This window comes from Chelonoidis abingdonii, chromosome 3, assembly GCF_003597395.2.
Source record: "Chelonoidis abingdonii isolate Lonesome George chromosome 3, CheloAbing_2.0, whole genome shotgun sequence".
NCBI classification, from domain to species: Eukaryota; Metazoa; Chordata; order Testudines; family Testudinidae; genus Chelonoidis; species Chelonoidis abingdonii.
The window spans coordinates 155174407-155201643 of NC_133771.1; the positions used below are offsets into that span (position 1 = coordinate 155174407).

The 27237-nt window shown below is 49.4% G+C and overlaps 2 protein-coding genes across 7 annotated transcripts in view; one reads left to right on the plus strand and one right to left on the minus strand.

Moving 5' to 3' along the window:
- The window catches only part of NFKBIE (NFKB inhibitor epsilon), a 216876-nt gene that overhangs the window by 105849 nt on the left and 83790 nt on the right, over positions 1 to 27237 (minus strand). The gene's annotated exons all lie outside the window — the stretch shown is intronic.
- Positions 1 to 27237, plus strand: part of SLC29A1 (solute carrier family 29 member 1 (Augustine blood group)) — a 68863-nt gene that overhangs the window by 13820 nt on the left and 27806 nt on the right. The window contains exon 2 of one of the 6 annotated variants that reach the window (XM_075064253.1): positions 5211 to 5373. The gene's annotated coding sequence lies outside the window, so the exon portion shown is untranslated. Of the gene's footprint in view, positions 1 to 5210; positions 5374 to 14793; positions 14929 to 26293; positions 26552 to 27237 lie in introns of those variants that run through there. The other 5 variants (XM_075064256.1, XM_075064252.1, XM_075064255.1 and 2 more) reach the window with 5 other exon arrangements.

A 27237-nucleotide genomic window follows, 5' to 3' on the forward strand; every position in this document is an offset into this window, starting at 1 on the left:
TGAGCCGGAAAGGCAGAGCCCAATCCCCGCTGCCCCTCCCAGGACAGCAGGGATGGCTAGAGTCCCACAAGGCCTCACCCAGAGGGGAGTGCCAGGGCCCCAGAGGGAAGGGGCCAGAGGGGAGGGGCCAGAACCTCGGGCCAGTGCGGGAAGCACAGGGTTGGTATCCGTTAGTCTGTCTGAGCAGCCCGTCACCGGGCTTACTGCCTGGGGAGGCCTTCTGGGCACAATAGGCACCGTGATCCATTGCGTCTCCATCTGCATCATCAGGGGCTTAGAGGCACAAGCAGGCTGCCTTGTTTATGCTCCTTCGGGGTACAGAAAGTGCTCTTATTCCCCAGAGGGTGTCTGGGGCACAGTGAGCAGCCCTGTCTGCATGGGGGGAGGGAGGGAGTCACAACAGTTGCTCTGCTTTTAGGAAGGGAATCATACATGCAGGTACTTTCTGTCATTCCCCAGCAGAGGGCAGTCATCACATGCATTGGCATTGCCACTGAGCCCTGTGAAAATAGTTATCAGTTCTGATTCCTGCTGCTGGAGCCAGGGCTGGGTATAGGCCCCCACAATACAGCATGGACCTTACCCTGCTTGGCTCTTGGCTAGGAGCTGTACAATAAAGCCAATGATAAAGGTATGAAAGGGAAACATGCAGGCTGTGTCTGGAGGACCTTCCTGGCACTTAGCTGTGAATTGCCTCTCCAGAGGAGAAGGCCCTAGGCTGGACAGAGCTCTGGGGGGATGTGCTATATGGCCTAATCCTGCCCTCCTTGGGAGAGATTAGGTGGAATCTACTGAGGCATCTCCCATCTCTGATTTCTCTGCTGATTTGAAGCCTCACTTTTATCCACAGCCTGCTATAGGCAGTTGCTTCTAGCAAAAGCTTATTGGAGAGACAAGCAGAGGTGGAACTGTGCTGGCTTATGGCAGCTGGGCAGACCAGAATACTCGCCTGCTCTCAGCATTCAGCTAAAATAAATCTGTAGCCCTAGAGATAGTGAAAGAAAAAATTAAAATCACGACACAAATATCCACAATGCCTGAGTCTGCAAAGAGCCTGATACTCATAGACTTTAAGGTCAGAAGGGACCATTATGATCATCTAGTCTGACCTCCTGCACAATGCAGGCCACAGAATCTCACCCATCCACTTCTATAACAAACTGCTAACCTATGTCTGAGTTATTGAAATCCTCAAATCGTGGTTTGAAGACCTCAAGCTGCAGAGAATCCTCCAGCAAGTGACCCATGCCCCATGCTGCAGAGGAAGGCGAAAAAGCTCCAGGGCCTCTGCCAATCTGCCCTGGAGGAAAATTCCTTCCCGACCCCAAATATGGCAATCAGTTATGACCTTGGCGGCACAAAGAGCGGGATATTGCTACTACAAGTTTGACATTAACAATAGTCTGGGGTATGTAAGCGGAGAGGGACCAGCGATATCCTACAGAGATTGAGGATGGACCTTGTAAAACTGGAGTAATAGTAAATAGATGATTAATGGTGAAGGTGCAGGTTATGCACTTTAGGGAATTAGGTTGACGAGAGGGGAATGTGTAGTTATAAATTCGGGCACATTCAGTTGGGAGTCACAGAGGAGGAAAGGAGTCGAGTATTGGATTGATAAGGTCATGACTATGCGCCACGATAGGGATCATGCCGTATAAAAATTCTTTATCTGGTTTTCTAGGTTGAGCCGAGGTATTTCCAGCAAAGATCGATTTAGGTGTGGTTGTTGCGACCGTTCTATATCAGGCTGCCTGGTGAGACCTCACCTGGGTAATATGTGTGCATTTGGTCTCTCATGTTTAAGGAGGATGCTTTCGAACTGGAACAGGTTCAGGAGAATGGACTACTAGGATGATCCCAGGGAATGGGACCAACCTGTCTATATGAAAGGAGACTCAATAGAGCTTGCTTGTTTAGCCTTCGGCCAAAAGAGCGTTGGGGGGATATGCTTGCTCTTTATAATATATTCAGATGGTTATTTAGGGCAGTGGAGAGGAATATTAAGATTCAGCTACATGGTACTCAGAACAGTGTGATCATTAACTGTAGACCACAGGAAGTTTAGTGACTTGAAATTAGACGCAGTTTCTAACCATCGAGGGAGAAGTTCTGAACCGGCCTTCAGGGGAAGTAGTGGAGCAAAGAAATATTTGGCCTTCAGACTGCTTATAGTTTATCTTGGATAGCCTCTTAGCACTTCATCCTTTCTATTCTCGCGAGCGTAATGTACCCAGTGTTGTGTGGATGTTAGATGGGTTGGATTGAGTTACTACTAAGTACTGTCTTTCCTTGTGGGTGTCTGTAACTGTGTGATCTTGCCACATGCTCGGGTTTAACCAAGGTCAGTAATAAAAAGATTAAATAAGATTGGTCCCAAAACTGATCCCTGAGGAACTCCACTAGTAACCTCCTTCCAGCCTGACAGTTCACCCTTTCAGTACGACCCGTTGTAGTCTCCCCTTTAACCAGTTCCTTATCCACCTTTCAATTTTCATATTGATCCCCATCTTTTCCAATTTAACTAATAATTCCCATGTGGAACCATGTATCAAATGCCTTACTGAAATCGAGGTAAATTAGATCCACTGCGTTTCCTTTGTCTAAAAATCTGTTACCTTCTCAAAGAAGGAGATCAGGTTGGTTTGGCACGATCTACCTTTTGTAAAACCATGTTGTATTTTGTCCCAATTACCATTGACCTCAATGTCCTTAACTACTTTCTCCTTCAAAATTTTTTTTCCAAGACCTTGCATACTACAGATGTCAAACTAACAGGCCTATAGTTACTCGGATCACATTTGTTTTTTTTCCCTTTCTTAAAAATAGGAACTATGTTAGCAATTCTCCAGTCATACGGTACAACCCTGAGTTTACTGATTCATTAAAAATTCTTGCTAATGGGCTTGCAATTTCATGTGCCAGTTCCTTTAATATTCTTGGATGAAGATTATCTGGGCCCTCTGATTTTGTCCCATTAAGCTGTTCGAGTTTGGCTTCTACCTCAGATGTGGTAATATCTACCTCCATATCCTCATTCCCATTTGTCATCCTACCATTATCCTAAGCTCCTCATTAGCCTCATTAAAGACTGAGGCAAAGTATTTGTTTAGATATTGGCCATGCCTAGATTATCCTTAACCTCCATTCCATCCTCAGTGTTTAGCGGTCCCACTTCTTCTTTCTTTGTTTTCTTCTTATTTATATGGCTATAGAACCTTTTACTATTGGTTTTAATTCCCTTTGCAAGGTCCAACTCTACATGGCTTTTGGCCTTTCTCACTTTATCCCTACATGTTCTGACCTCAATAAGGTAGCTTTCCTTGCTAATCCCCGCCCATCTTCCACTCCTTGTAGGCTTTCTGCTTTTTCTTAATCACCTCTCTGAGATGCTTGCTCATCCAGCTTGGTCTACAACTCCTGCCTATGATTTTTTTCCCCTTTCTTGGGATGCAGGCTTCTGATAGTTTCTGCAACTTTGACTTGAAGTAATTCAGGCCTCCTCCTGCCTTTAGATCCACAAGTTCTTCAGTCCAATCCACTTCCCTAACTAATTTCCTTAATTCTTTAAAGTTAGCCCTTTTGAAATAAAAAACCCTAGTCCCAGATCTATTTTGTTTATCCTTCCATCTAGTTTGAACTGAATTAGCTCATGATCACTCGAACCAAGGTTGTCCCCTACAACCATTTCTTCTATGAGGTCCTCACTACTCACCAAAACCAAATCTAAAATGGCTTCCCCTCTTGTTGGTTCTTCAGCTACTTGGTGAAGGAATCCATCAGCTATCGCATCCAGGAAAATCTGAGCCCTATTATTATTACTAGCACTTGTCCTCCAGTCTATATCTGGGAAGTTAAAGTTCTCCATGATCACACAATTCCCATTAGTGTTACTTCATTAAAAACATTATAAAGAGGTCTCTATCCATATCCAAATCAGATCCCTGGCGGTCTGTAGCACACCCCAAGCACTATCTCAGGGGAGGCTCTAGTAGCTTTCTTTTCCCAATGTGATTTTTTGCCCAGACAGACTCTGTCTTATCCATTCCATCCTTCTTATTTCTTTACAGTCTACCTCATCATTGATATACAATGCTACTCCACCACCTTTGCCTTTATTTCTGTCTTTCCTAAACAGCACATAGCCTTCAATACCTGTACTCCAGTCATGACTACTATTCCACCATGTTTCTGTTATCCCTATAATATCCGGTTTCACTTCCTGCACCAGTAGCTCTAGTTCTTCCATTTGGTTACCTAGGCTCCTCGCATTAGTGTACAGACGTCTTAATTTTTGCTGTTTGGCTTCACTGACATTCTTTATTTGGTTAGACACAAACATTCTACCACCAGTATCACCTGTTAGACTGGTATCTACACTACCTTTCCTCTTTATGTCCATTTTCTGCCTATGGCTGTATCCTCTCTTACTTTGTTTTCTTCCCTCTCAATGTTAAATTCCGCCGTGGAGATTACCTGGACATCCCCCAACCATCTCCCCCAAATTCCTAGTTTAAAGCTCTCTTAATCAGTTGGGCATGGCTCCATCCTAGAAGTCTATTTCCCTCCTTACTCAGGTGAAGTCCATCCCGCAAGAACAGTCCTCTGTCCATGAATGTTTCCCAGTGGCCATACATCCCAAAGCCCTCCTTATAGCACCACTATCACTGCCTGAACCATCTGTTGATTGCCATAATCTTGTCACACCTTTGTTGCCCTTCTCTAGGAACAGGCAGAATCCCACTGAAGATCACCTGAGCCTCGATTTCCTTAAGCGTCTTCTCCAGCCTGGCATAGACTCCTTGATACGTTCCAGTGAGAATCTAGCCGTATCATTTGTTCCCACATGAAGGACAATCAATGGATTCTTTCCCGCGCCCGTTAGGATCCTTTTTACCCTCAGGTCCACATCTCGTATCTTAGCACCTGGCAGACAGCACACCCTTCTGTTCTCCGGATCAGCTCTAGTTATAGGCCTGTCTATCCTTCTCAGTAAGGAGCCCCCAATCAGGTAGACCTGCCTTTCCTGGTGACAGTGTGATTCTCCGGTCTATCCCCTGCTCCCACTGGCTGCAAGTCCTCTCAATTCCTATTCCTGATACAGGTGCTCTAGGACAAGTGAACTGCCTCCATACTTCTCAGTAAAGTGTTAATTATGACGCAAGGCGAGGAGAGTGTAAATGTCAGCCTTGTTAACTATTTCACTTCAGGTTGAATCATGCAAGAAAGGAGAGGGAAGATCACACTGAAGATCTGCACAGTCCACTGTGAGTGGTGATGCTAGTGGGTGGAACTGAAGCTGTGGGCAGAGCTTGGGAGAGGACTGTGACATACTCTTCCCTGGAAACAAACCTGCCCGCATAAATAAACCAGGTTAGTTTCCCAGCTCCCCTGCCACCTCTCCCTCACTTTGTGTTCAAACACAAAAGGGCCAAGCTCTGCGTTGAGCTGTCAAGGAGATATTCAGCCAGCCAGCTCCCGCTGGCTCTTTCACACAGAACCTCTAACCTTTCAGGTAATAGATGGGATGGTGGATCTGCCATGCCCATGGATCTCTGACCCAGCCTGGTAAAGTGAGGAGGTAAACATAAAATAATGCATCACCCCTGCTCTGTTCCCCCTCCCCAGAACCTAAGGACACACCAGGCGGCTGCTGTTGTTTCTTGGGTTGGTGTTTTTTAATAGAGACACTCCTCGTATTGTTTATTTTTGTCTACAAAATCATCAACAGACGTTAAAGTCTCATTTTTAACCCAATTCCTAGGCTCCTGCTTGTGGGTTTATTTCCCATGGTCAGTAACCGGCTGGCAATTGAAATAGTTCCAGCGCCACTTATGTATTTCTTGGAACAGCTGATTAAAATACACATACCCCCTTCCCCTTTTTTATAAGAACAGCAGTGAAAAGGCAGTCATTTTCTGCATCTATAGGGACATGCAGAGTGTGGTTCTGCTCCAGATCCGCCCTTTCGTCATGGCTGTTGGTTTCTCTCTGTTGGTTTCTCAGCAGCCCCTAATTCTCCGCGCTTTCATGGCTGGTGATTTAAGTGGCTGCATCCAGTTTTGAGGTGGGAAATGCTGCTTACACCACTCAACCCATTTTCCCCAGAGCCAGGGCAAGGCTAACATTCCAGTTTCAGGATCAGGGCAGGAGCAGCTGCTGCAGACTAGTGCTTGATCTGCTGTGGGGATCCAAAGCTGTGCAGGGCTTCAAGGGGGCAGCTGCCCTACACTGAATGTGGTAAGTGAGCGTTCTTGCCCATTCAGCAGGTGTGTCCCTGTTACTGTCTTCCCCACTGCAGCATGGCGTGCTCTGCAGTGCACGACTGGTGGTGTTAAGACCAGGTGTGCTTGGGAGACTAGATTCTTGGCCTTCGGACTGGCAGTGAGGGATTAGCTCGGCAAGCTGACCCCAGATGTGTTAGAGAGCCTGTGGCCAGCGAAGGTTTCCCCCATGCCCAAGGATGCAGACCATGGCAGAGTGTCTTGCTTGGCTGGTTTTATGGTGTTGTTTTCGTGTTAATGGGACACTAATGACGCAATTCCTGTGCTTCTGCCTTTGTTCTTGCAGAGCCCTTTGCAGCAGAGTGACCCCTTGGCATCCTGCCGATAGCTGCCAGGCCCTGGGAGCTTAGAACAGGAAATCCACTTGGAGAAGCCCTGAATGGATTTAGTGCCAACAGGTGCCAGGTTGAGCTCTGCAGATGGATAGCCTCTATGCACAGAGCAGGGGACTTGCTGTAGTGTTTCTCATCCCTGCTCTGCAGGGACCCTCTCTAGACAAGAGCTCCATCTTAGTGGTTCCTTGGCCTCTGCTGAAACTGCCAGCAAATGGGCCAATAAGTGCCAACAGTAATGGTGGGTTTTGTGCCATGGACACATGTCCACCAGAAACTGGGCTGAGAACCCACCAACTCACTTCACATGTGAGCCCTCGAACATCTGTCAGAAGGAGATAACTCAATCACTGCTGACTGCAACTATAACTGGAATCAGCAGTAGCTTAGAGCAGAGATAGGCAACCTATGGCACGCCTGCTGAAGGTGGCATGCAAGCTGATTTTCAGTGGCACTCACACTGCCTGGGTCCTGGCCACCACTCCGGGGGGCTCTGCATTTTAATTTAATTTTAAATGAAGCTTCTTAAACATTTAAAAAACCTTATTTACTATACATACAACATTAATTTAGTTATATATTATAAACTTATAGACAGAGACCTTCTAAAAATCTTAAAATGTATTACTGGCACGCGAAACCATGTATTAGAGTGAATAAATGAAGACTCGGCACAGCACTTCTGAAAGGTTGCCGACCTCTGGCTTAGAGGATAATGGCTTCTTGCCCCCAGCCTCTTATGCTCTCCAGTACCTTCTAAACAGCTCTGTTTTGGAACAAAATGATGGGAGGGGTGACCCCAGGACTTCTTGGTGCCAACTGGCAAAGGGCATGGGAAGGCATAAGAGTGACAGGCTTGTGATTCCCCATTTGTAGGTGTCTATAGATCCCTGTCTCTGCTGCTCTTGTCTATAGAGAGGAGGGGTGCTAGGCAGCCCCAGACTATGTTACAACAGCAATACTAGATTTTGCCTGTGCATTGGGGAGCAAGCAGGTCTTCACTAGCAAGCAAAGTTTAGTTGCTAAAGAGGTTTGGAAGTCTGGATGCTTGGTTCTTTTCCAGGATCAGTAAGGGAATATTGTCATGTTATTAGAGCAGGAGACTGATACTTTAGAACTTCTGGATTTTGTTTCCAGTTCCACCACTGGCTCATTTGTGTGACATTGGGCAAGACATTTCATCTCTCTGCGCCTCAGTTTCTCCATCTGTTGCCCCAGGATAGTGCTCATACTCTATATGTTATCGAGGGGTTGTGAGGGTTAGTTAATGAATGATTGTAAAATGCTTCAGATCTCCAGACCAAAGTTTCTATGTGGGTGCAAAGTGTAAAGGATTCTAAACACACTGAGCTCATACAAATATTGACCAGCTCCCAGGGCCCTAGAAATCAAGTGTTGGCCAAGGGGGCTAAAATAAGTCTTGAGATTATCTGTTGTATTGCCCAACGTCTAGGGCAAATCCAATTTTCTGCTACGCCCCTCAAAGACAGATGTTTATTTTTTCTCTTTGGATTTTGTCACTTAAGTAGAAGACACTGAATGGCTGAAAACAAATGAAGCTTTCATTAAACATTTTGCAGGAAATGGGATGTGTAAAAGGAGATCATGTAGCACATTTATTTATGGAGTTAAAAAAAATAGCTGAAGGGGAAGGATACAAATGGGCCATTTGTGAGGAGTTTTCTGTCCAACGCTCCACACTTTGGAAGGTTTTGGAAGCTCCAGTGGGCTGGATCATGGCTCTGGTGCAAGCAGGATTGGCATGTAGCTGTGCCACCCTAGAAGCAGTGCAGGGGGAGGTTTTAGAGAGGAACAGCATCCTCTTTGCTTCCCCTATGCTCTAGATTTGTTGCTGGCCTGTAGCAGAAGCAAATTGTGATGGCACCGTGAGGATTCAGCTGTGTTAATGAGAACGTTACAGGGGCTAGAGCCAACGCACTGCCCTGCCCTGCCCCACCCCACCCATCAGGTCAGGAAGGAGTAGTGGGCACACCACCCCCAGTTATGCCTGTGTGTCTTCCCTAGGGAGGCTATGCAGGAATATAAGGGGGGCTCTTACTTCCCCTTAGACTCCAAGGCAGCGATTGTAATCCAGGGCACAGTTTAGCTCAGTGTGCGGTAGCTATAAGTTGTAAAGTTCTCAGTGCTGATTCCTGCACAAAGCCCTGGTTTTCTCCAGGATTGAGCAAAGGTACCTTAGGTTTCTGTGGGTGTTTGTTCCTGCCAAATAGCTTAGACGCAGTGCTATGATGGCGCGTGAATCATTTCTGTTTTTGTTTTTTTTTTGGTCAGTGACTGAGATATTATTGGAAAGGTATTTGGCAAGACCATAGCTGCTCAAGCCAGGGCTCCTAGCTGCATGTGGATTAGGTGGAGTCACAGGATAGAGGGTGATTCATCTGTCTTGTAATGAAAACCCTGCCACATGAACTGTAAGTCGCCAATTACACTTCAGATCCAGGGCTACTTAACAGAATTAGCGTCACCTTCTTCAAACGCACTCCTGTCTCGTGCGGTGATGTGAGTTATGCGACAAAGGCAGCGATGTTCGTAAATATCACTGAGCAGATCCTGCCCTGAAATGACTTTCAGTTCACCTTACTGAGTGAAGCCTGCTTCAGTTCTGCCTTTGGCAGTTACCAGAAGTTGTCGTTTCCTGAGTGGAGTTTAAAGAAGTAGCGCAGCCATTTGGGTTTTCATTCTTGGGTCAGTTCTCATTACAACACTGACTTGCCTACCTGCCTTGCAGTGCTGTTGTAGCCGTGTAAATCCCGGGATATCAGAGAGACAAGGTGGGTGAGGTAATATCTTTTATTAGACCAACTTCTGTTGGTGAGAGAGACGAGCTTTCCAGCCACACAGAGCTCTTCTTCAGGTGTAAGCACGAAAGCTTGTCTGTCTCCAATGGAAGTTGGTCCAGTAGAAGATATTACATCACCCAAGGCCCTGCTCCTGCAATTAGATCCACAGGGGCCAAGGATTTGCCAGAATAGATCCAGTTGCAGGATCAGGGCCTCTGTGTGCATACAGCACTTTGAAGATGAAAACTGCTATTTCCTTCTGTCATTTCCTACACGGTGCTGGGCTTGTCTCTCCTAGTGGTCACTGGTGGCTGCTGTGCTATTTAGCACTAATGGATTTTAAACCTAAAGACTCTACTGAAGGGAAATTAATTCCTGTGCTTGGAAGCTCTGGTGTCTCTTGCAAAGGTCTATGAATGAATTAGATTATGTTTGTCGAGCACTTTGAAGCTTGAAAGCATTAAATACAGTGTTCATTGTGAACCCTTTGGGGAACACGGTAGGTTATAAACATCCAGTCCTGAAGTAGAAATTTCCTATAACATCCTCCCAGATGGAGGTGGTGTCTCCCTTCCCTTTGCATTCTGACTGTTCACATCCCTGAGAGCACTCCCTTCCTGAAATTACAGGGGCACGAATAACAACTTTGTGGATGACTAGCTCAGAGTGTTTGTGGAATCTACAGCAAATTGTTACCTTGGATTTTTGCTTCAGTTTACAGTTCTGAGCCCTGAGTGCAGAGGTCTCAAGAGGACATGCGGGCCTGATCTACAGAGGGGCTGAGCACCCATAGACTTCAGTGGGACCTACTGGTGCTTCTCAGACCCATTGCGCTTGAAACAGAAGGCATATTAAGTTAGAGATCATTAACTCAGGTTCGCTGAAGCACAGGGACAAGTCTGTGTCTGATCTTGTTTGTTTCTGGTGGTTTCTGAGTCTTTTTTTTAGGTTCTGTCTGTCTTTACTCCCACAGAAAGATTTTTCCCTGACAGAGTTTCCATTATTCAGGACATGTCAATCAAGAGGGGAGAACGCTCTGAGAAGTAGGCTATAGGACAGGCTCCATACACTCCTGGCAAGATGGGTCTGAATTCTGCAGCATGACCCCTTGATTCTGCAACGTTCTGATGTAGCAGACGGGAGATGCGTTAAGAGCTTCATTTACGTGAGAAAAGAAGGCTTTTAATAACTTGGATCTGAAATGAATAATATCCTCAGTCCCTGTGTTGTTTATTTTATGCTGTCCCTACCTAATTTCAATGTGCCACACAGTTTTATACTGAAATACATAACTGCATCAATGGAGTAGTCAAGGGGCAGCTCTGGAGGTGGTTTGATACTGTGGGATAAGGACGTTACCTGAATGCCTCTTTTAAAATTATAGCAGTAAATTAGATAACAATGTTGATTTCTAATTTCGTCATGACTAGGTCTCAGAGTCAGTGCCTCATTGAGGTGAATGGGTGGTTCACCCCTCTCTGAGCTATTGTTTCAGGCTGTTTGCAGATTCAGGCATCACTGCTTTGGTTACATTTGGATCATATTTTCAAGGCTTTTTTGCAACTGTAAGGGCTACAAACATCTTTTCTTTTCTTTAAATGAAAGTGCAGTGCTGGAGCATGATTCTTCAGCCAGGGTTGGATTCTGGAACATATTCCACAGCTGCAGAAGTCTGACTGGAGAGAGTAATCTTGCCCTAGGAGATGGAGATGCTGGGATCTACTGGAGGTTTTTCCATCTCTAATTTCTATCACCATCTGAAGCTGACGAAAAGTTGAATTTTTTTTTGGGGGGGTGTGTGTTTCTTAATAACATAAGACAGCTGCAATAGAAGGGATTTTCGATAAGTAGCAGCAGTTGCAACTTCCGTTTCTTGCTATTGCTGTTAGTCTTCTGACCTCATTGTCTAGTTGATTTAAACATAGGAGGGGGTGCTGTGTACTGAGAGCATCTGATTACTTTTGTGTGCCAGTTTCCAGGACATGAGAAGAGGTTGCTTTTATTACAACGGTGTGTTTAGAGCCAATATAATCTAATCAGTTCAATCACTGTATATCAGCTGGAAATAAGACTAATTTGTGTTTGCTCTGATCAGTGGTTGGATTGGACTTGGGTTTATGGTGAGGCAAAGTAACTGATTTCTCTGATGTGCCCCATATAAGATTTGATTTAAAAAAAAAAAAATTCTAGATCTCACGATTGCAAAGGTGACCCCAATGGCAGGCCATCTAAGTCTGTAGACAGGTCACTTGAAACAATAGCTCTCTAGGAGTAATGACTAACCTATAGATATGGGGTGGGGGGGTTAACCCTAGTGATGGTTGAATACAAGTCTCTCTCTACTGTGCATCCTGTAGGGTCAACCCCTACAATGGCAAAGAAGGAGGTAGACAAATTGGAGATTCCAGAGGAGAACAAAAAAAAGAAAAAAATTGGTCAAGTTTGGAAAACCTGACTTATGTGGAAAATTAAAAAACTTGGGCATGTTTAGTCTTGATAAAAGAAGATTGAGGGAAGGATCTGACCTGGTAACACTCATCATATATGTTTCGTGCTGTTATAAAGAGGACAGTGACCAGTTATTCTCCAGGACCTACCTGAAGGTAGGACAAGAAGTACCTGACTTAATCTGCAGCAAGGGAGATTTAGGCTAGATAATAGGAAAAACTTTCTGACTATAATGGTAGTTAAACTCTGGACTAGGTTGCCAAGTGAGTCTGTGGAATCCCCGTCACTGGAGGTTTTTTAAGAACAGGTTAGACAAACACCTGTCAGGGAGAGTCCAGGTATACTTGGTCCTGCCTCAACACGGGGCTGGACTGGATGATCTATTGAGGTCCCTTTTCTACATGTCTATGATTCTATAATGCATTTAGAGTAGGTGCTAAGTGGTATTTCTAATGGGGATGGCTAACTCAGTTTAAGAATATACTTTTTTTTTCTAGTCCAGACATACTCTAAGGGGCAAGCCTCAGCACAAAGGCCTTGCCTAGACTAGGTTTATGATGTGATATTCGCTTGCTGAAGCGTGACCTACACACATTTGGGCGAGGTCTGTGTTTTGCTTTACTTATATAATTACACTGGTGCAACCCCTCCTGTGGATGTAGTTATGTTGGTGTAAAGGTGCCTTTTACCAGTGTAGCTTATTCCCATAAGGAAGGGGAATAACTATACTGGTCTAAAGCACATTTATATGCAGATGGCTGTGTCACACTAGGAGGTTGCACTGCACTACCTGTACCAGTATAGTTAAAGTGATACAATTAAGGTATGTCTATACGTCCAGTGCGGCAGTGGCACAGCTGTACCGATACGGTGTCACTTATGTCTCTCAGCAGGGTGGAATAACAAATTTTGCTGACATAGGCTGTAACGTAGACATAGCCCTGGTGTGTAACCAAGGCCTAACTAGCCCAAGGCACATTTCCTTTAACACGTTAAAACTGCTTGAATTAAAGCTGAGGCCTAATTTACACTAGGAACTTACATCGGTATCGCTGTGTCTGTAAGGGCTGTGAAAAAACCGGGTGTAGACAGCACTAGACTGATGGAAGAATTCTTCTGTCGATCTAGCTACTTCCTCTCAGGGAGTGGAGGAGGATTAAGTATGCTGATGGGAGAACCTCTCCTGTCAGCAGAGGTAGTGTCTACACTGAATGCTGCGGTGGCGCAGCTGCTCCTCTAGCATTTTAAATGTAGACATAGCCTTAGTCTCACTGCCCTCCAACGTGTGCTAATGTCACACCTTAGCTACTTGTCTAGACAAAGTCTGAGACAGAGTGAGCATACGTGTTCCAGTGCTTTGGGAAATGTATTGCAACATGCACCCAGCCTGGGGACAGCCAAAGTGGGACGTCAGCCAGAAGCTGAACTGATCGGATGAGGTAGGCAGAGACTCCCACCGGGGAGGTTGTGCGTAGAGGGTTGGGCTCCATCAGTCCATGCCACTTGGTTTTGAAGAACAGTTTTCTGAAGCAGAGGAAGGATGGTTTATTGGTTCAAGCACTGGCTTGGGAGACAGAAATCCTCTGCCCTGACTCACCATGTGACGTTACACAAGTCATTGTCCCCATGTGCTATAGTTTTCCCCATCTGCAAGCTGAGGAGCAGGATAAACCACACAGCAGGCCTGCAAAGCTAAATTCATTGATGTCTGTAAAGTGCTTTGGGATCCTCACATGGAAGGGGCCAAAAATGGGCAGAGCAGTCATTATCAAGTGATGCTAGAGCAGCTGTTTGGAGTAGCAGCGACTCTGAGAAACAGTTCTGCTCCTGGTCCTGTGCATTCCTCTCCCTGACTGATGCATGCTGGGGACAAGGATGAGAAAATAAGCTCTTTGCCCCTTTGGAGGCTTCTTGCTCCTCTGCATGAGGGCTGTAGTGGAGATGGCAGTGCTGTGACTCTCAGGATCCTAAGCTCAGCTGGAGAATAAGACCAGGAGTAGTAGGTGAGGTGGCAAAGAGCCTGTTTCTGTGCCGAGGCCCCTGTGCAGCGCACAATGAATGGAGAGGATGAAGCCAACTTGATTCCCAGCAGAACTTCTAGGAGTTGTTGGTGGCTCACTAGTTTCTGGACTAATACACCCTGGCATCTCCTGGCTCCTGCTTCCTGTTTAATAGGCACCCAGGACAGAGTGGGGTTTATTGAAGAGGAGAAGGGCCCTCTGCCAAGGGCTGTGGTGCCTGGCAGACAACTCAAGAGCTTTGTTAAGATTCATCCCTAGCTTTGGAAATATCCATGACCCACTTTGGGCTGGCTTCTGAGGGGAGGAGACTGCACCTGGTGCCTTGCAGAGGGGAAAAGCAAGGAACCCTTTAATGGATGGGCAGCAGAGAACAAGGGAGCGGGTGCTGTCCTCCAGGGAGGAAGGACTGCTGGTTAGGAGGAGGAGAGGGGGATTGAACAGCTAGGGAGGATGCCAGCCATGAAGCAGAGAGGAGATGGGTTGGAGGGGGATAGAGGAAGGTGCCAGCCTGGAGCAGAGGTGGGGTGCTAAGGAAGGAGGGCAGAGGGAGGGTATCTGGGGAAGAAGAGGAAGGTGCCGGGGGCAGTGAGGGTACCGGCCTGGAGCCGAGGGAACAGGGAGGGCGCTGGGCTGAGCCTGGGCGAGGAGAGGAAGCAGGGAGGGCTCCAGGCCCTAGCACGCCAAGCGCGTCCTTAGGGTGGCAAGTCGCGGGGGGCGCTGTGCTGGTCGCCGCGGGGGCGGAAGGCGGGGTGCCTGCGGAGGGTCCGCTGGTCCCGCGGCTTCGGTGGACCTCCCGGTGGAGCCGCGGGACCAGAGGCACGTCTGCGGGGGGACCGGCGAGCGGCACAGCGCCGCCGTGCTTGGGGCGGTGAAATGTCTAGAGCCGCCCCTGGGTGGAAGGCGGGAGGAGGGCGGGGCCGGACCAGCCCGGTGCCTACATGTGTGTCGCTCCATCACTTTGGCGCTCAGCAGCAGCCGCAGCAGCGCGGGAGCGGACGGGGGGCGAATCGGAGCGTGGCCACGCGGAGCAGTCCCGGAGCAGGTCGGTGATGCTGGGGCAGCAACCCCCTTCCTGCGCCGCTGCCGCCGCACCCCGGGGCATGCAGGACTTCAGCCGGCGAGGGGCGGGCTGCGCGCTCCGGGGAAGCCGAGTCCCCGGCTCATCCCCTGATAGGAGAGGAAGGGCACCGGATCCCAGTGGGGCGAGGGGGTCTGACCCGCCTGCCTGGCTCGTGGATAAGCGGGGGTAGGGGAAGGCGAACTGCTCCTTGCCCAGCGCATGGATCCCTGGCACTGGCGATGGGACAGCGGGTGCTGCGGATCGCCGCCCACCCCCTTTCCCACAACCGGCTCCCCCGTCTCTCATGCCAGCCACATGTAAATCTACTTCCTGGGGTGACAGAAGCAGATACTTTCCTGGGCATTTGTCCCAGTTCACCACCGGTGTCATCGCTTGGACGCATGAATGTCCCAGGCACAATAATCTGGCGACACCCGATGAACTGGGCACGAGTAGGGTGGTGCCAGTTGTCAGTTCCTTGGAACAGGGCAGGTCGGTAGAATGTGTTTGGAGAGTGTTTTTCCTAAAGCCGAGCAATGGTCATTAATCCCTGCGGGGCTGCTCCCTCTCAGAGGTGGGGCTGAATGTCCCTGTAATGGTTACTCCTGGGGTGGTGGGTTAGGGATGGTGCTGGTGTCCCAGCTGCACCCTACAGCTTGGCCCAGATGCAGGATTTTACTATGTACACCCTTGACATTGGGCAGGGTGGATGTCTTCAGTACCCACAATGGGGGCGACTGTTTGGGGCTGCTCAGGTTACAGCTCTTATGTCTGTAGCACCAGCCAGTGTGTGTGGCACTTTGCAAACATGCAGGATTAAGGCAAGGTCTCAGCCCTGAGGAGTATACAGTCTGCCTTGGGCAGATCCAGCCCAATAAGGAAGCAGGCAGTGCTGGAGGGGGGAGAGCGGTACTGGAAGGGGAGGCGGAAGAAGGAATCTCTGAAGGAGGGTTGGTGTATGAGACTAGGGAAGCTGCTGCATTCTGATGGCTGCAGGGAGCTACAGCGCTGTCTCTGTAACCCCTTTGTCTCATATTGATTCCAGTGGGTTTGGAAGGCTCTTGTGTAAGAGGAGCTGGAGGGTGGGCTGGGGTAGCTCCCTGTATCTGGCCGTGCTGCCTCATCTCTTGCACTCCCCCTGGTTAGTGGCTGTAGGGGGGATGGCCAAGGTAGGAATTGCTCTGAATGGGGTGATGACACCATGGAAATTTTAGTGAGCATCTCTTTTCCTGAGAGTGACAACTGCATTAACAGTGAGTCTGATAGGAGCAGTACCAGAGACAGCCACACTGGACTCTGCGTCCACCGCTCCTTAATAGACTTTATAGAAGCCAGATAGGGGCATCCCACCCTTACTGGGCACTAGTGCCAGTTCAGCTGACTAAGATCTCAGTTGTACCAGCATTGCCCACTGTCTGCCTTTGAATGGGGCACCTTCAAGCTGTGAGTTGGTGGGGGGTGGTGGCCAGGTTCTAGGGCCTGGCGCTGAGACTCATCATTGAGGTCCTGGGTAAATGAGTCTCAACCCCCAATCCCACACCTGGTGGGTTCCCTTGGGTTAGAGGCATGCAAGTCATTCAAATGTCACAGCTGGGATTTGCTTCCCTTTTCATCCCAAACAGCAAGCTGCTTCCCTAGGCCAGTCCTTTGAGCTGCCTGCTCCAGCCAGCTCCCTCATTGTCCAGGGTCTATACCAAAACATGAAGTCTCCAGTTTCTCTTGTGCTGTTCCTCCTGTCTCTGTGGCAGCAGCTAGCCCCTGCCCTAAATAGCATGAGTTTCTCAGGGCTTGTCTTCACTCAGTTAACTTGAGTCCTGTCCACACAACCACAACCCTGACTAGAGTGGGGCCTGTCGGGGTATAGGCTAAAGCTTGAGTGAGTAAAACTCATCAGTTGCTAACGTGACTGTTCTGTAATGTGGGCACAGGCTAGCTCCACCCAGGTGCTGCTAGTCCTCCAGTGCCTTCCCACAATTCACTGGGAAAGAATTCAAAGAGCAGCTCAGCTTATTGCAGCACAAGGAGTCATGGGAAACAGCTCCAGCAATCATAGGGCTAGTCTACACTACAAAGTTAGGGTGACCTAGCTAAGTCACTCCAGGGGTGGAAAAAATTTGCTCCCCTACGAGATATGTTCAAGTTGACCTAAGCCCTGGTGTAGACACTCCTAGGTCGATGGAAGAATTCTTCTGTACATCTACCTATTGCCGCTCAAAGGGGTGGATTTACTACAGTGATGGCAGAACCCGTCCCGTCACTGTAGTAGTGTCTACATCACAGTGGTCTGACTGCAGTTGTACTGTTGTAGGGTTTCTAATGTAGGTGAGTGAGTGCAGACCCAGTGAAGACACAGCAGCTGGCGTGTTATGTCATAGTGTGGCTGCCGTCACTCAAGCTAGGCCAACTCCAGAGGAGTAACTTGAGCCTAGATCACTCGAGTTAGCTCTGCAGGGAAGACAAACCTTCAGAAATAGGAGATGGGTGAGAAGGAATCTGCTTCAACCCACTCAGCAGAGCTGGGATCCCAGGCACAGGAAGTGAGGAGCTTGGGTCTTGCAAGGTGTCCCTGGGCCTCCTCCCTTTCCCAAACTATTTAATGAGAGGAGGAATCCTGCCATGAGGAAGTAATGCTAGTATCTCATTATCTCCTGGGTAAGGACATTAATGAATTTGCTAGCGTTTGAGGATCAGCATTATTGTTCAGTCACTTGAGGACTCGGCCTGGCCTGGCCTGGCCTGGCCTTACTGGGACTTCCTGGAAGCCAGAGCACATGGAACCGGGCCTCCTACATGCAGTCCAGAGTCTTCCACTTTCTGCAGTTAGCCCCACATCCTAGGTTGTCCAAGCAGGAGGGAGCTACTGGCTGTGACACAAAGGGAAGCTTTCGGGGCTGTGGACCCTGGACTACCAAGAAGTTGGGAGCTGGGGCTTTCAGGTTCCCATCAGCTTCCCAAACAGCAAGGAGCCAGATGGGCCAGGGAGCAGCAAACCAGAACTCTGCCTGCATTCTGTGGCACCTTCAGTGAAATGGAACCATCTCCCCAGAAAGCTTAGATTTTGACAAATCGGCATTCTGTGATGGAAAGCCAGTCCCACGGATAATTTCTGACCAGCTGTAGTTGGGAGTGAAGTTCACAAGGTGGGGAAACTGGGATATGCAAAGGGAAGAGAGGAGAACACACAGGCAGGGAAGAGGGAGAGAAACAAAGGAGGATGGAGGGGGAAGAGATAAATGAGTCAGAAATAGTCATGGCTCTAAAAGGAAACGTGTTTTCCTACTGAGTGATCCTGGGCAAACCGCTGATCATCACATAGCTTGCTTAGTACATAAGGGCATGTGCTCCCTTGATCTTTGTTCAAACCATCCCTGGGAGAGCATTGTCCTAACCTCACACCTCAGCCCAGAATTAAAATGGAGTTCACCCATCTCTGCAGATGAGTTAACACCTTTGCCACAGATCTCGCAGGCCTGCGCAGAACCTGAACTGTGCCACCTTGCCTAGCTTCTCCGGCTGCTTGCACTGTTCCAGCTGGAAGTGAGATCTGAGTGTGCGCCAATGGCCCACCCTCTTTAAGTACTTCAGGGAGAGCCCAGCTATTTCCATCCACCCTGGAAGCCAGATAACACAGTGCTGCTGCGGGAAGGTCTAGTCCCTACCACTGGGTGGAACAGGAACTTTCTGTTCCACAAGTCTGCCTTCCAAAACAGCTCACCCTGAGATCCGCCCCCAAGAGGAGATGGAGATTCTCCCAGAGGCCTCTGGATTTGCTGCAGCATGTCCCTATCACCCCCCCAGCCTGTGGTAGAGATTCCCTAGGGAAACAGACACTCCACCCTCTGAGATACCTATAACTATTCTACAGGGGAATTTTCCATGTCTAGACCATAGACACACATCCTGGCCCTCTCTTCCTGGTCTTTGCTGAGCTCGGAGCACAGGAGCCAGTTCTGATTTCCAACCAGCTGCATCTGATTCTGGTGCCAGGATGAAGGCAACGCCTTTTTCTTCCTAGAATGTCTTGCATCAGAATCCAAATGTGGGTTTGATGCCATTTCTGGTGAAGCCAGCTGCTGTGGTACTCCCATGGTATTGCTCTGTGCATTACATGGGGATTTTATTATTTTTGGAGAGCCTAGTGCTATGCTCCAAAACGTCTCTTAGTCTATAAGGTGCCACAGGATTCTTTGCTGCTTTTACAGATCCAGACTAACACGGCTACCCCTCTGATATAGTGCTGTAGGATCTCCCATCCGTTATTTGGTGCCTGCAGTAAGCCTTCTGCTCTCTCTCTCTCTGACAGTCACAACCCCATCAGCTCTCAGATGCTAAGGAGTGCTCGCTGTAGGCGGAGGACTCACGGGCATGACTCTGTATGTGGCAGGCTTTCTCAAAGTATGGAACTCAATTACCTAGTATATGTTAGGGCGTGCCATGCTGCCGAGGGGCCTGACCGTTTGTGCTTATTAAAGATCTCAAGGCACTTCTGTCAAGGAGGAGGAGCATTATTAACCCTGCTGTTTTGCCCAGACTGAAATTCAGGCAATTCAGCTTGGTCTCTCGAAAGTCTCCCATCCAGTTCTGGTTGTAAGTGGGACTCTCCTTCATTGCCTGTTGTGCTGTGTGTTCTTAAACACCGCCCGATCCCCTAGTCCCCAGTGGTGGCAGGAAAGGAGGTGGTTGCTTGGTGCACCGCTGGTAAAGCTGGTTAGGAATGGATGCCACTGTTATTCCAGCTGGGTAGAGGGAGCGATGTGTCTCTGAAGCCTGCTCAGGGTGGTGGCTAGTTGGGCTGGTGTCTCTTCCTGGGCAGAGGGAGGGGAGGCTGCAGGGCACAGATTGCTCCCCCCTGCTCTTTTACTAGGCGCAACCTCTGGGCTTGCTCAGCCTCAACTCATGCAGACTTTCCATTGAGAGCCCTGCTCTCTGGCCAACCTTCCCTCTCCTCTCTGTGGGACTGCTGGGTCTGAAGGGCAGAGAGAGACTTCTCCTTTTAGAATTGCGAGCCCAGAGAGGGGCTGTGTCTGGGGAGTGAGGGGATGGCCAGCCCCAATGCTAGGGCCTCACTATCAATTCCATTTGATGGGGCCCCTCTGATGCTGATGTACCTGAAGCTGCGTCCTGGTGCAGCATGTAGCTTCTGCCAGTAGCTGCTGACACCAACCAAGCTTTGCAACTCCCTGTGTTGGGTACATCCTCCAGGAACTGACTTCCAAATAGTTGAAGTACTCTAAGACAGTGAGAGAGCAACCTGGTCTCAGGGGCAGAGCACAGGAAGTTGGTCCAGGAGCTCCTGATCCTTTAGCCTGGCTCTGGCACTTCTCCCTTTGTGGCTCTAGTACAGTCTTTGTTCCTCCTCTTCTGCTGTAAAGTATAATCCACGCCACTCGACTGAGGCATCTCCTCACCCCAGCCCTGTCTAGACAGATGCTGGCCAATAGCCGTGTGAGCCAGTTTCCTTTCTAGGCTGGAGTCAAGGCCCCTGTGGGATCTTTGTAGGAAGTGTAGCCCACCCTAACATGGCTTCGGTGCATGCTGGAGGGGGATCATTTCTGGCGCTCTTCCAGGGCCAGCCAGCTCAAATGCATAATGATCTCATTGGTGTGGCCACCCCCTGCTCCTCTGTTACTCCCAACGGCCCCTGTCACACCAGGAGGGCTGCCAAGATGCAGTAGATAGCAGGATTCCACACTGGCTTTTGGAGCAATAATGATCTTTGGGCAAAGACCGGACCTGACAGGGGGACGGAGCTGAGCCATTTCTGATTCTCCCAGAGCTGGGGGAGGCTGGGCCCCATCCCCTCCTGTCAGTTACTCTCCACTGTAAACCCTGTGTCTGGGGCTGAAAGGAGCTTTCAACAGAGATAAACTCCAGCCCCATTAAATCACTTTGCTGTCTAAACAAAGACAATGACCCCCGCTGGCTCGCACCACACGTGTGCCAGAAAGCTATTAATTAGGCAGGTTTCCGCCAATGAGCCCTTTATCAGTCATCCCAGCCCATAAACATTCCAACACATATAGACTGTAAAGACTCTGGGACAGGCTTTACTGAGACTCTGAACCATCTCGGGTGGGTCAGCCTGTGCCCAGGGAGGGACTGGCCTACTCAGACCCCCTCCTCAGAAGAGAGGGGCTCATGCCCTTGCAGCTGTATGTCTGGCTAGCAGTGCCTCCCTCCTGTGAGAGCTGTGGGAGAAGACAGAGTCCCCACCCTAAAGAGCTTAAAAACTAATAGTGCCATGTTGTTCAGATGTCCTCACTGAGCTGTGGGTGGCCCTCCTGAGACCAGGGCTAGGCCCTGACTTTCAGAAGAGCTGAGCACCCATAGCTCCAGTTAAAGCACATGAGAGCTGGGCCCTGCATTTCCCAGGCTCATGGTCAAGCCCCAAAGCCTCTCCTCCCTCTGCCTCTCTCCCTGCCCCGCTTCCCATTATGAGGACAACACAGGCATGTTCCTTTCCCTCCCAGAGCACCAGCTGCATGGGGCTCTGTCCCTATCTGGTACAGAGGGAGCGGCCTGTTGGTCTCTGGGGGCTGGGACCCAAAATAGTTGCTGCATTTGTGTCACGCCCATGCTAAGAACTGGCCATGACTGGCAGAAAGGGCAGAAAATCTCAGCCTTATTGCCATCTGACACCCCACTGGGAACAGCTGGTTGAGCTGAGCAGGGAGCCTAGCTCCTAGGAAGAGCCCCACAGCCCTGCCCTCCCCTAAGCTTTGCAACTTGGGAACATGGTAATGGTCAGCCCATGGAACATTTTTTGCTGTTTTGGCTGCATTTCCCTCTCCACCACTAAATTGGAACCAGCTGCAAGTCTCACATGGGCTCCCCAGCCCAGCGGCCTCCTAAATATAGCTAAGCAGGAGCAGCTGGATAGTAGAAATAGCTCAGTGGGAGCTACACCTTCACCAAAGAGGGGGAGCAGAGCTGCATAAGTGCAGCAGTCCCCAGCTCTGCAAGTGGCCCCTTGACTTAAGGGTCAGGGCAACCCTCACTCCGTATTTCCCCAGGGAGCTGGGCTCTAACCTGCTGTGGGCAGCTAAGGCTTGGGGGTGAATTACCCAGGCCAGAGTCGGGGAGCACAAAGGGTGAGCACCAGGGAGAGGCTGCTGGCTGTCCTAGGCTTCTGAATGTTATCTTACAAGCCACAGAATGGCAGCTACTAGCCCGAGACCAACTCAGGGCATCTTAACCCGGGGGAGGGGGATGCAATTCACAGCCTGCAACCAGCTCCACACAGCTGTTCCTGGCTGTTGCAACACCACTGGGCTGCTCCTAGCACTGTAGTTCCACCTGGAGATGATGCTCAGGGAGAAGGTGGCCCAGCAGACATGGCCACTCTAAGCGAGAGGGAACAAATCCATGAATACAGCCATCTCTGGTGCGGTGTGTCTCACTGATGGGCAAGTGATTCCTGTCTCTATGAAAGGAGCCATAGAAATGTGACTTATTCACGGGGAGGGGGGAGATTCCTTGTCAGAGAGTTTGGCTCTGAGAGCTCCTGGGCACTTCTCCTGGAGGGAATATAAGCACCTTTAACGCTGGGGGCCCCCCCTTCTGAAATCCCCAGAGCAATCGCACTCCACCTCTCCCTGAGCTGCTGCATCGGCCACACGAACACAGGAGATGGGCACCTGAGGAAAGCTAGCACCAGGCTGCTTAGAAATTGTCATGTTGGAACCAGCCACCCCTGCCCTTTGAAGGCAAAGAAGGCCCAGGCTGCTCTGAGCATCAGCAGAGGCGAGTGCCCAACCCACTGAATAGTAGCTGTGAAGAACAGGCCCAGTTCCCATGAAGCAGGAGGTTATAACTTATAATCTCCCCAGGCACCCTCTCAGTTGCTCTGCCAATCCACACTAGCTTCCCATCTGCCCCTAGTTGCTTTCCCTGATTTGACTCCATCCTGAGCCTAGACCCTGGTGCCAAGAGTGAAGCAACAAGGTTGGAATCCACCCCCTCATTCCCATTCCCAGCACCCTCAGGGACCTCTCGCCTCCTATGCACACTGCCCCTGGAAGGGGAATTTACTCTCTACCCCACCCTTCTCCCCTCTGTCACCGCCCAGGCTGGTGAACTGGGGGATAGTGAGCAACTGCAGGACTCTGCAGGGGCGAAGGTGTGAGAAAATGGGGGGTTCAATGCTAGTTTCAAACACATGGGCAGCAAGGAGTTAGGCCCTGGGGCAAGGGATCAGTGGGGAGAGCAAGGGTGTGGGAGGGCAGAGAGGAGAGCAAAGAGTGTGTGTGTGTGCGCGTGCGCAGGGATCCTTGGGGCACAGGGAAAGAGGAAGAAGATCTGTGAAGGGATGAAGATCAGGGTGCATTAGGGAAGCAGAAAGCAGTGTGGGATTCCCCTCTGCCACCACTATGCTGGATGAAGGCTTTTCCAGCACTACTGCTGAACAAGCTTTTCCAGCTACCCCATTCAGCACTTACAGTAGAACCTCCGAGTTACCAACACCTGGGGTGGAGTTTATTTGTAACTCTGAACAAAATGTTATGGTTGTTCTTTCAAACGTTTACAACTGAACACTGACTTCATACAGCTTTGAAGCTTTACTATGTAGAAGAAAAATGCTGCTTTTAACCATCTTAATTTAAATGAAACAATCAGTTTGCTTGGCTTGTCAAGTCTTTTTTTTTTTTTTTTAAACTTTCCCTGTATTTATTTAGTAGTTTATGTTGAACATAGTACTGTGCTGTACAGTATTTGTGTGTCTGGTTTTTTGTGGTTGCTGCTGCCTGATTGTGTACTTCCAGATGCAAATGAGATGCATGGCTGATCGGTCAGTTCATAACTCTGGTGTTTGTAACTCTGAGGTTCCCCTGCACAGTAGCATCTTTCCCTTTCTCGCTGATGTCCGGTATCAGAAGGCAGCCCTGTCTGCAGCACCCACAGGTGGCAAGCCATGTTATGATGTGTGTGTGTGTGTCCTGCCCTTAGCGTCCCCCTCTCAGGTAACCCAAGAACTCCAGTGCAGGTTCTCTTGCTACAATAATGCCCTTCCTTGGGACAAGTTTATTATCAAAAGTCCCAAACCATAGTCCATTTATCACCCCAGTGCAAGCTGTCCTGAAAATCACACATCCTCTCGGCCATGGATGTAAGGCATACCACATCCTGGCATCCCCCACCACACCCAGATTCTGTCATGCCTCCTGTCTCTCTGTTAGGACAGCCAGCCCAGCCCTTCCTCCTGGGGTGCAACCCCTGGTCTTCCCAGCAGGAACCCCCCAGCCTCTCTGCTGGCAACATCCTTGCCAGGGAAGCGTCCCTCACTCTCCCTGGCCCTCTCTCAGTTCCTCTGGCATGAGCTTTCGGGCCCTGAAGGTGACAGTGGGTAGGTCCCTCCACTGCTCCTCTGCCTTCCTCCCTCCCTTGTCCCCAGCTCCAGCGGGAGCCAACAGGCAGCTCCCAATGCTGGTGCTGCTCCTCCAGCCCTGACTCACCAGATATTTCTCTCAGGGTCGCTTCCGGATCTTTGATAGCACCCAGTGCTGCCCTACCCTTTTAACTGGAGTGAGCTGATGAGGCTCAGGTGCACTGGCCCCGCTCTGCCCCAGTTCTGAATGCTGGACAGTTACTGGATATTTAATAGACCAATATTAACTTCATGGCAGAGCCTCCTTCTGTAAACCCTCAGTGACCTGCCTTGCATCTCCTAGGACACTTCAGTGGCATCTGCTTCTCTGAGCAGAGCCAACCCCCTTCCCTCCCTTCCTCAGTATCTTAAAATCAGCTGCTCTTCGCTCTTCCTTGTTATTGCTGTGGTAACCACTTTTAATTTCTCCAAAGCCTGTTCTGACCTACCAGGGTCCTAGTTCTGGTGATCTTAGGATTTGGATAAGAATGGGTCATTGTGACACAGGTTCACTGTTCTTTACAAAGGGCTCCTGTCTCAGACCTGACAAACTCACTCCACCTCATACACCATTTTCTGGGTGTTTATCCATGAAGAGTAGCATGTGATGTCTCTCTGTTGAATGCTTGTAACTTATAACCATTGTGTGTACAGGTAGTGTTAAGGAATAATGTAACTATACTGAAAGCTGTGCCTTGTGGTCTTGGGTAAAAATGAGTCCACAGGGAATCATGCATCTTGGTGACGGCCCATTCAAGTGGAAGAGAGCATTCCCCCCACTCTCTGGCTAGCTGATTATGTCACATATTTCTCAATTTTCTACGTTTGCAGCAACTGAGAACAGTCAATGGAAAACCATCAAAGACAAACTATAAACACTGAATCCACTTGGAGGTTAAAAGGAAGAATACAACAGATGGGGTCACCCTGTCTGTGAATGAAAGCAAAATTCTGATTCATTCTATCACAGCGTGGACAAAGATACTCTGCATTCCTTCACTGAGAACATGTCTTGTTGAGCGAGTGTGTTTCATAAAAGATTGGATCCTGGTTCCTCTGAAGTCAGCCCACTCTGTAACAGACTGAACTTAGGGGAAAACCTACTGTACTAACTAGGAAGGCTGATGGCATCAGGGAGCTAATACCTAGCTACCATGGGCAAGACTCACTTGCTCTGGAGGCAGCGGTTCCCAAGTTCTGGGCAGCCCGAGAACCATCACAGTAAGTTCTAGGTCCAGTCAGCAAATCAGTTCAAATGTGTATAGATCTTTCCTTCTGCAGGCTAGCAGTTTGCATACCCCAGCCCTTAGACTCCCTGAGTGAGTCTGGAGCAGAGCAGAGACAACCTGTGTGTGGCTAACTCTGTGGAGATAGTTAGCCAGAGTTCTGCTCTGGCCCTGGGGCCCAGGTCCCGCCCTCCAAGCTGTCTGTATCCCTACTGTGTTACACTCAAGTGGCCAGACCCTTGACTTCTGGACACCCAGAATGCACACAGATTTACTGCCTGTGTAGAAACAGTGCCCCCTACCCCCTTCACTAGCTTCACCTCCATTCAACACTCTCCTTCACAGACACAGTGTTTCTCCGATTGCTCCAGTGCAGCCACTGTTGGGGTGGAGCGTGGCAGCCTTTTAACAGTACGCAGGGACATGGCACAATTTTTTTTTAAGCCAGGAAGCGATGCGGGAATTCAATATCTGTTTGAAACGGCAAGGGAGAGTGAGGGGGGCTGAATGGACTTGCTTGAGTTGGGATGAGGCCAGGACACAGGACCTAACACCCTGCATCACCAGAAGTAATTGGGAATCTCTAGCAGGCATAAGTAATCGGGGGTCCCTGTGTGACATCTCAGTGGGGAGACGGGCCCTGATCCACATGCTTGGCATGCAGACTGAGAGTAGCTTATCTCCACTCCTCTGACATAGCTGGTTGTCAGGGAGGAGTTCTTCATCTTTTCTTATAAAGAGGCCCTGGGTCAGTTCTTGTATCTGCCCTTCCCCTTGTGGGACTGCTCAGATACCAGCCAGAGGGCCTTTAGGGCACCTCCCTGAGCTGCTGCTCTATGGAGTTTCTGCCCAGTGTAGCCTGAAGGGTCTGAAGCGACCTGACTGATGGAGACCCACCTGACCTCTTGACAACAGAGAGAGATTTACCAGCTGGGGCAAGGGAGATCTTCACCTCAAACCAGCCAGTTGTTCCCAGCTGCAGGATCTAAGGTCTGTAACTGGGTTTAGATAACAAGTCAGTTTTCATTCTGTCACATGCTGCGGTAGCAGAGGGGTTGGGAGATTGCTGCAGCTGAAGGGAGCCGGGAGCATGGGGGCTGAGTCCTCCCCCTGTTGTGAGAACACAGCACTGTTTGTGCTGTTATTTAAGTGCCTGGAATTGTGTTTGTGGGAGTCTCTGTAATGGTCTATTTTATATGCTAGTCTCTTAGGAGCTGTTCCAAAATGTATGTAATTCTGGGGGAGCTGGGTGCATGCTCAGTGCCCAGGGCACAGAGAGCATGAAGGAGCTATCGAGAGCACCTGGCTGGCAGGATAGGGGCACTTAGTAAGGAGTTGTAGGCAGGGATCCTAGAAGTCCAATCTGCAGGGAAAATTTACCCCATACTCAATGGGCCAGCTCTCTCTTTTTCATGGGAAAACTCTTTAGTCTGGTGTAAACACAGAGTCTGATCGTGCTGTCAGTTACAGCAGGGTACATCCGAAGTCACTCCAGGCAGCAATACTGGATTTACTGCACAGCTCAGATCAGACTCTGAGCCCGAGAGCCACTTCTAGTGGAACTGCATGGAATGGTTGAGAAGCAGGTGGGAGCAAATGCTATGGTAAAGCTATGTGACTGGCACTGATCTGGCATTGGAGGCGGGGGTTGAAAGGAGTTCGTCTTATGCATTGAGCAGGGAGTGTGTGGTGGGAGAAGTA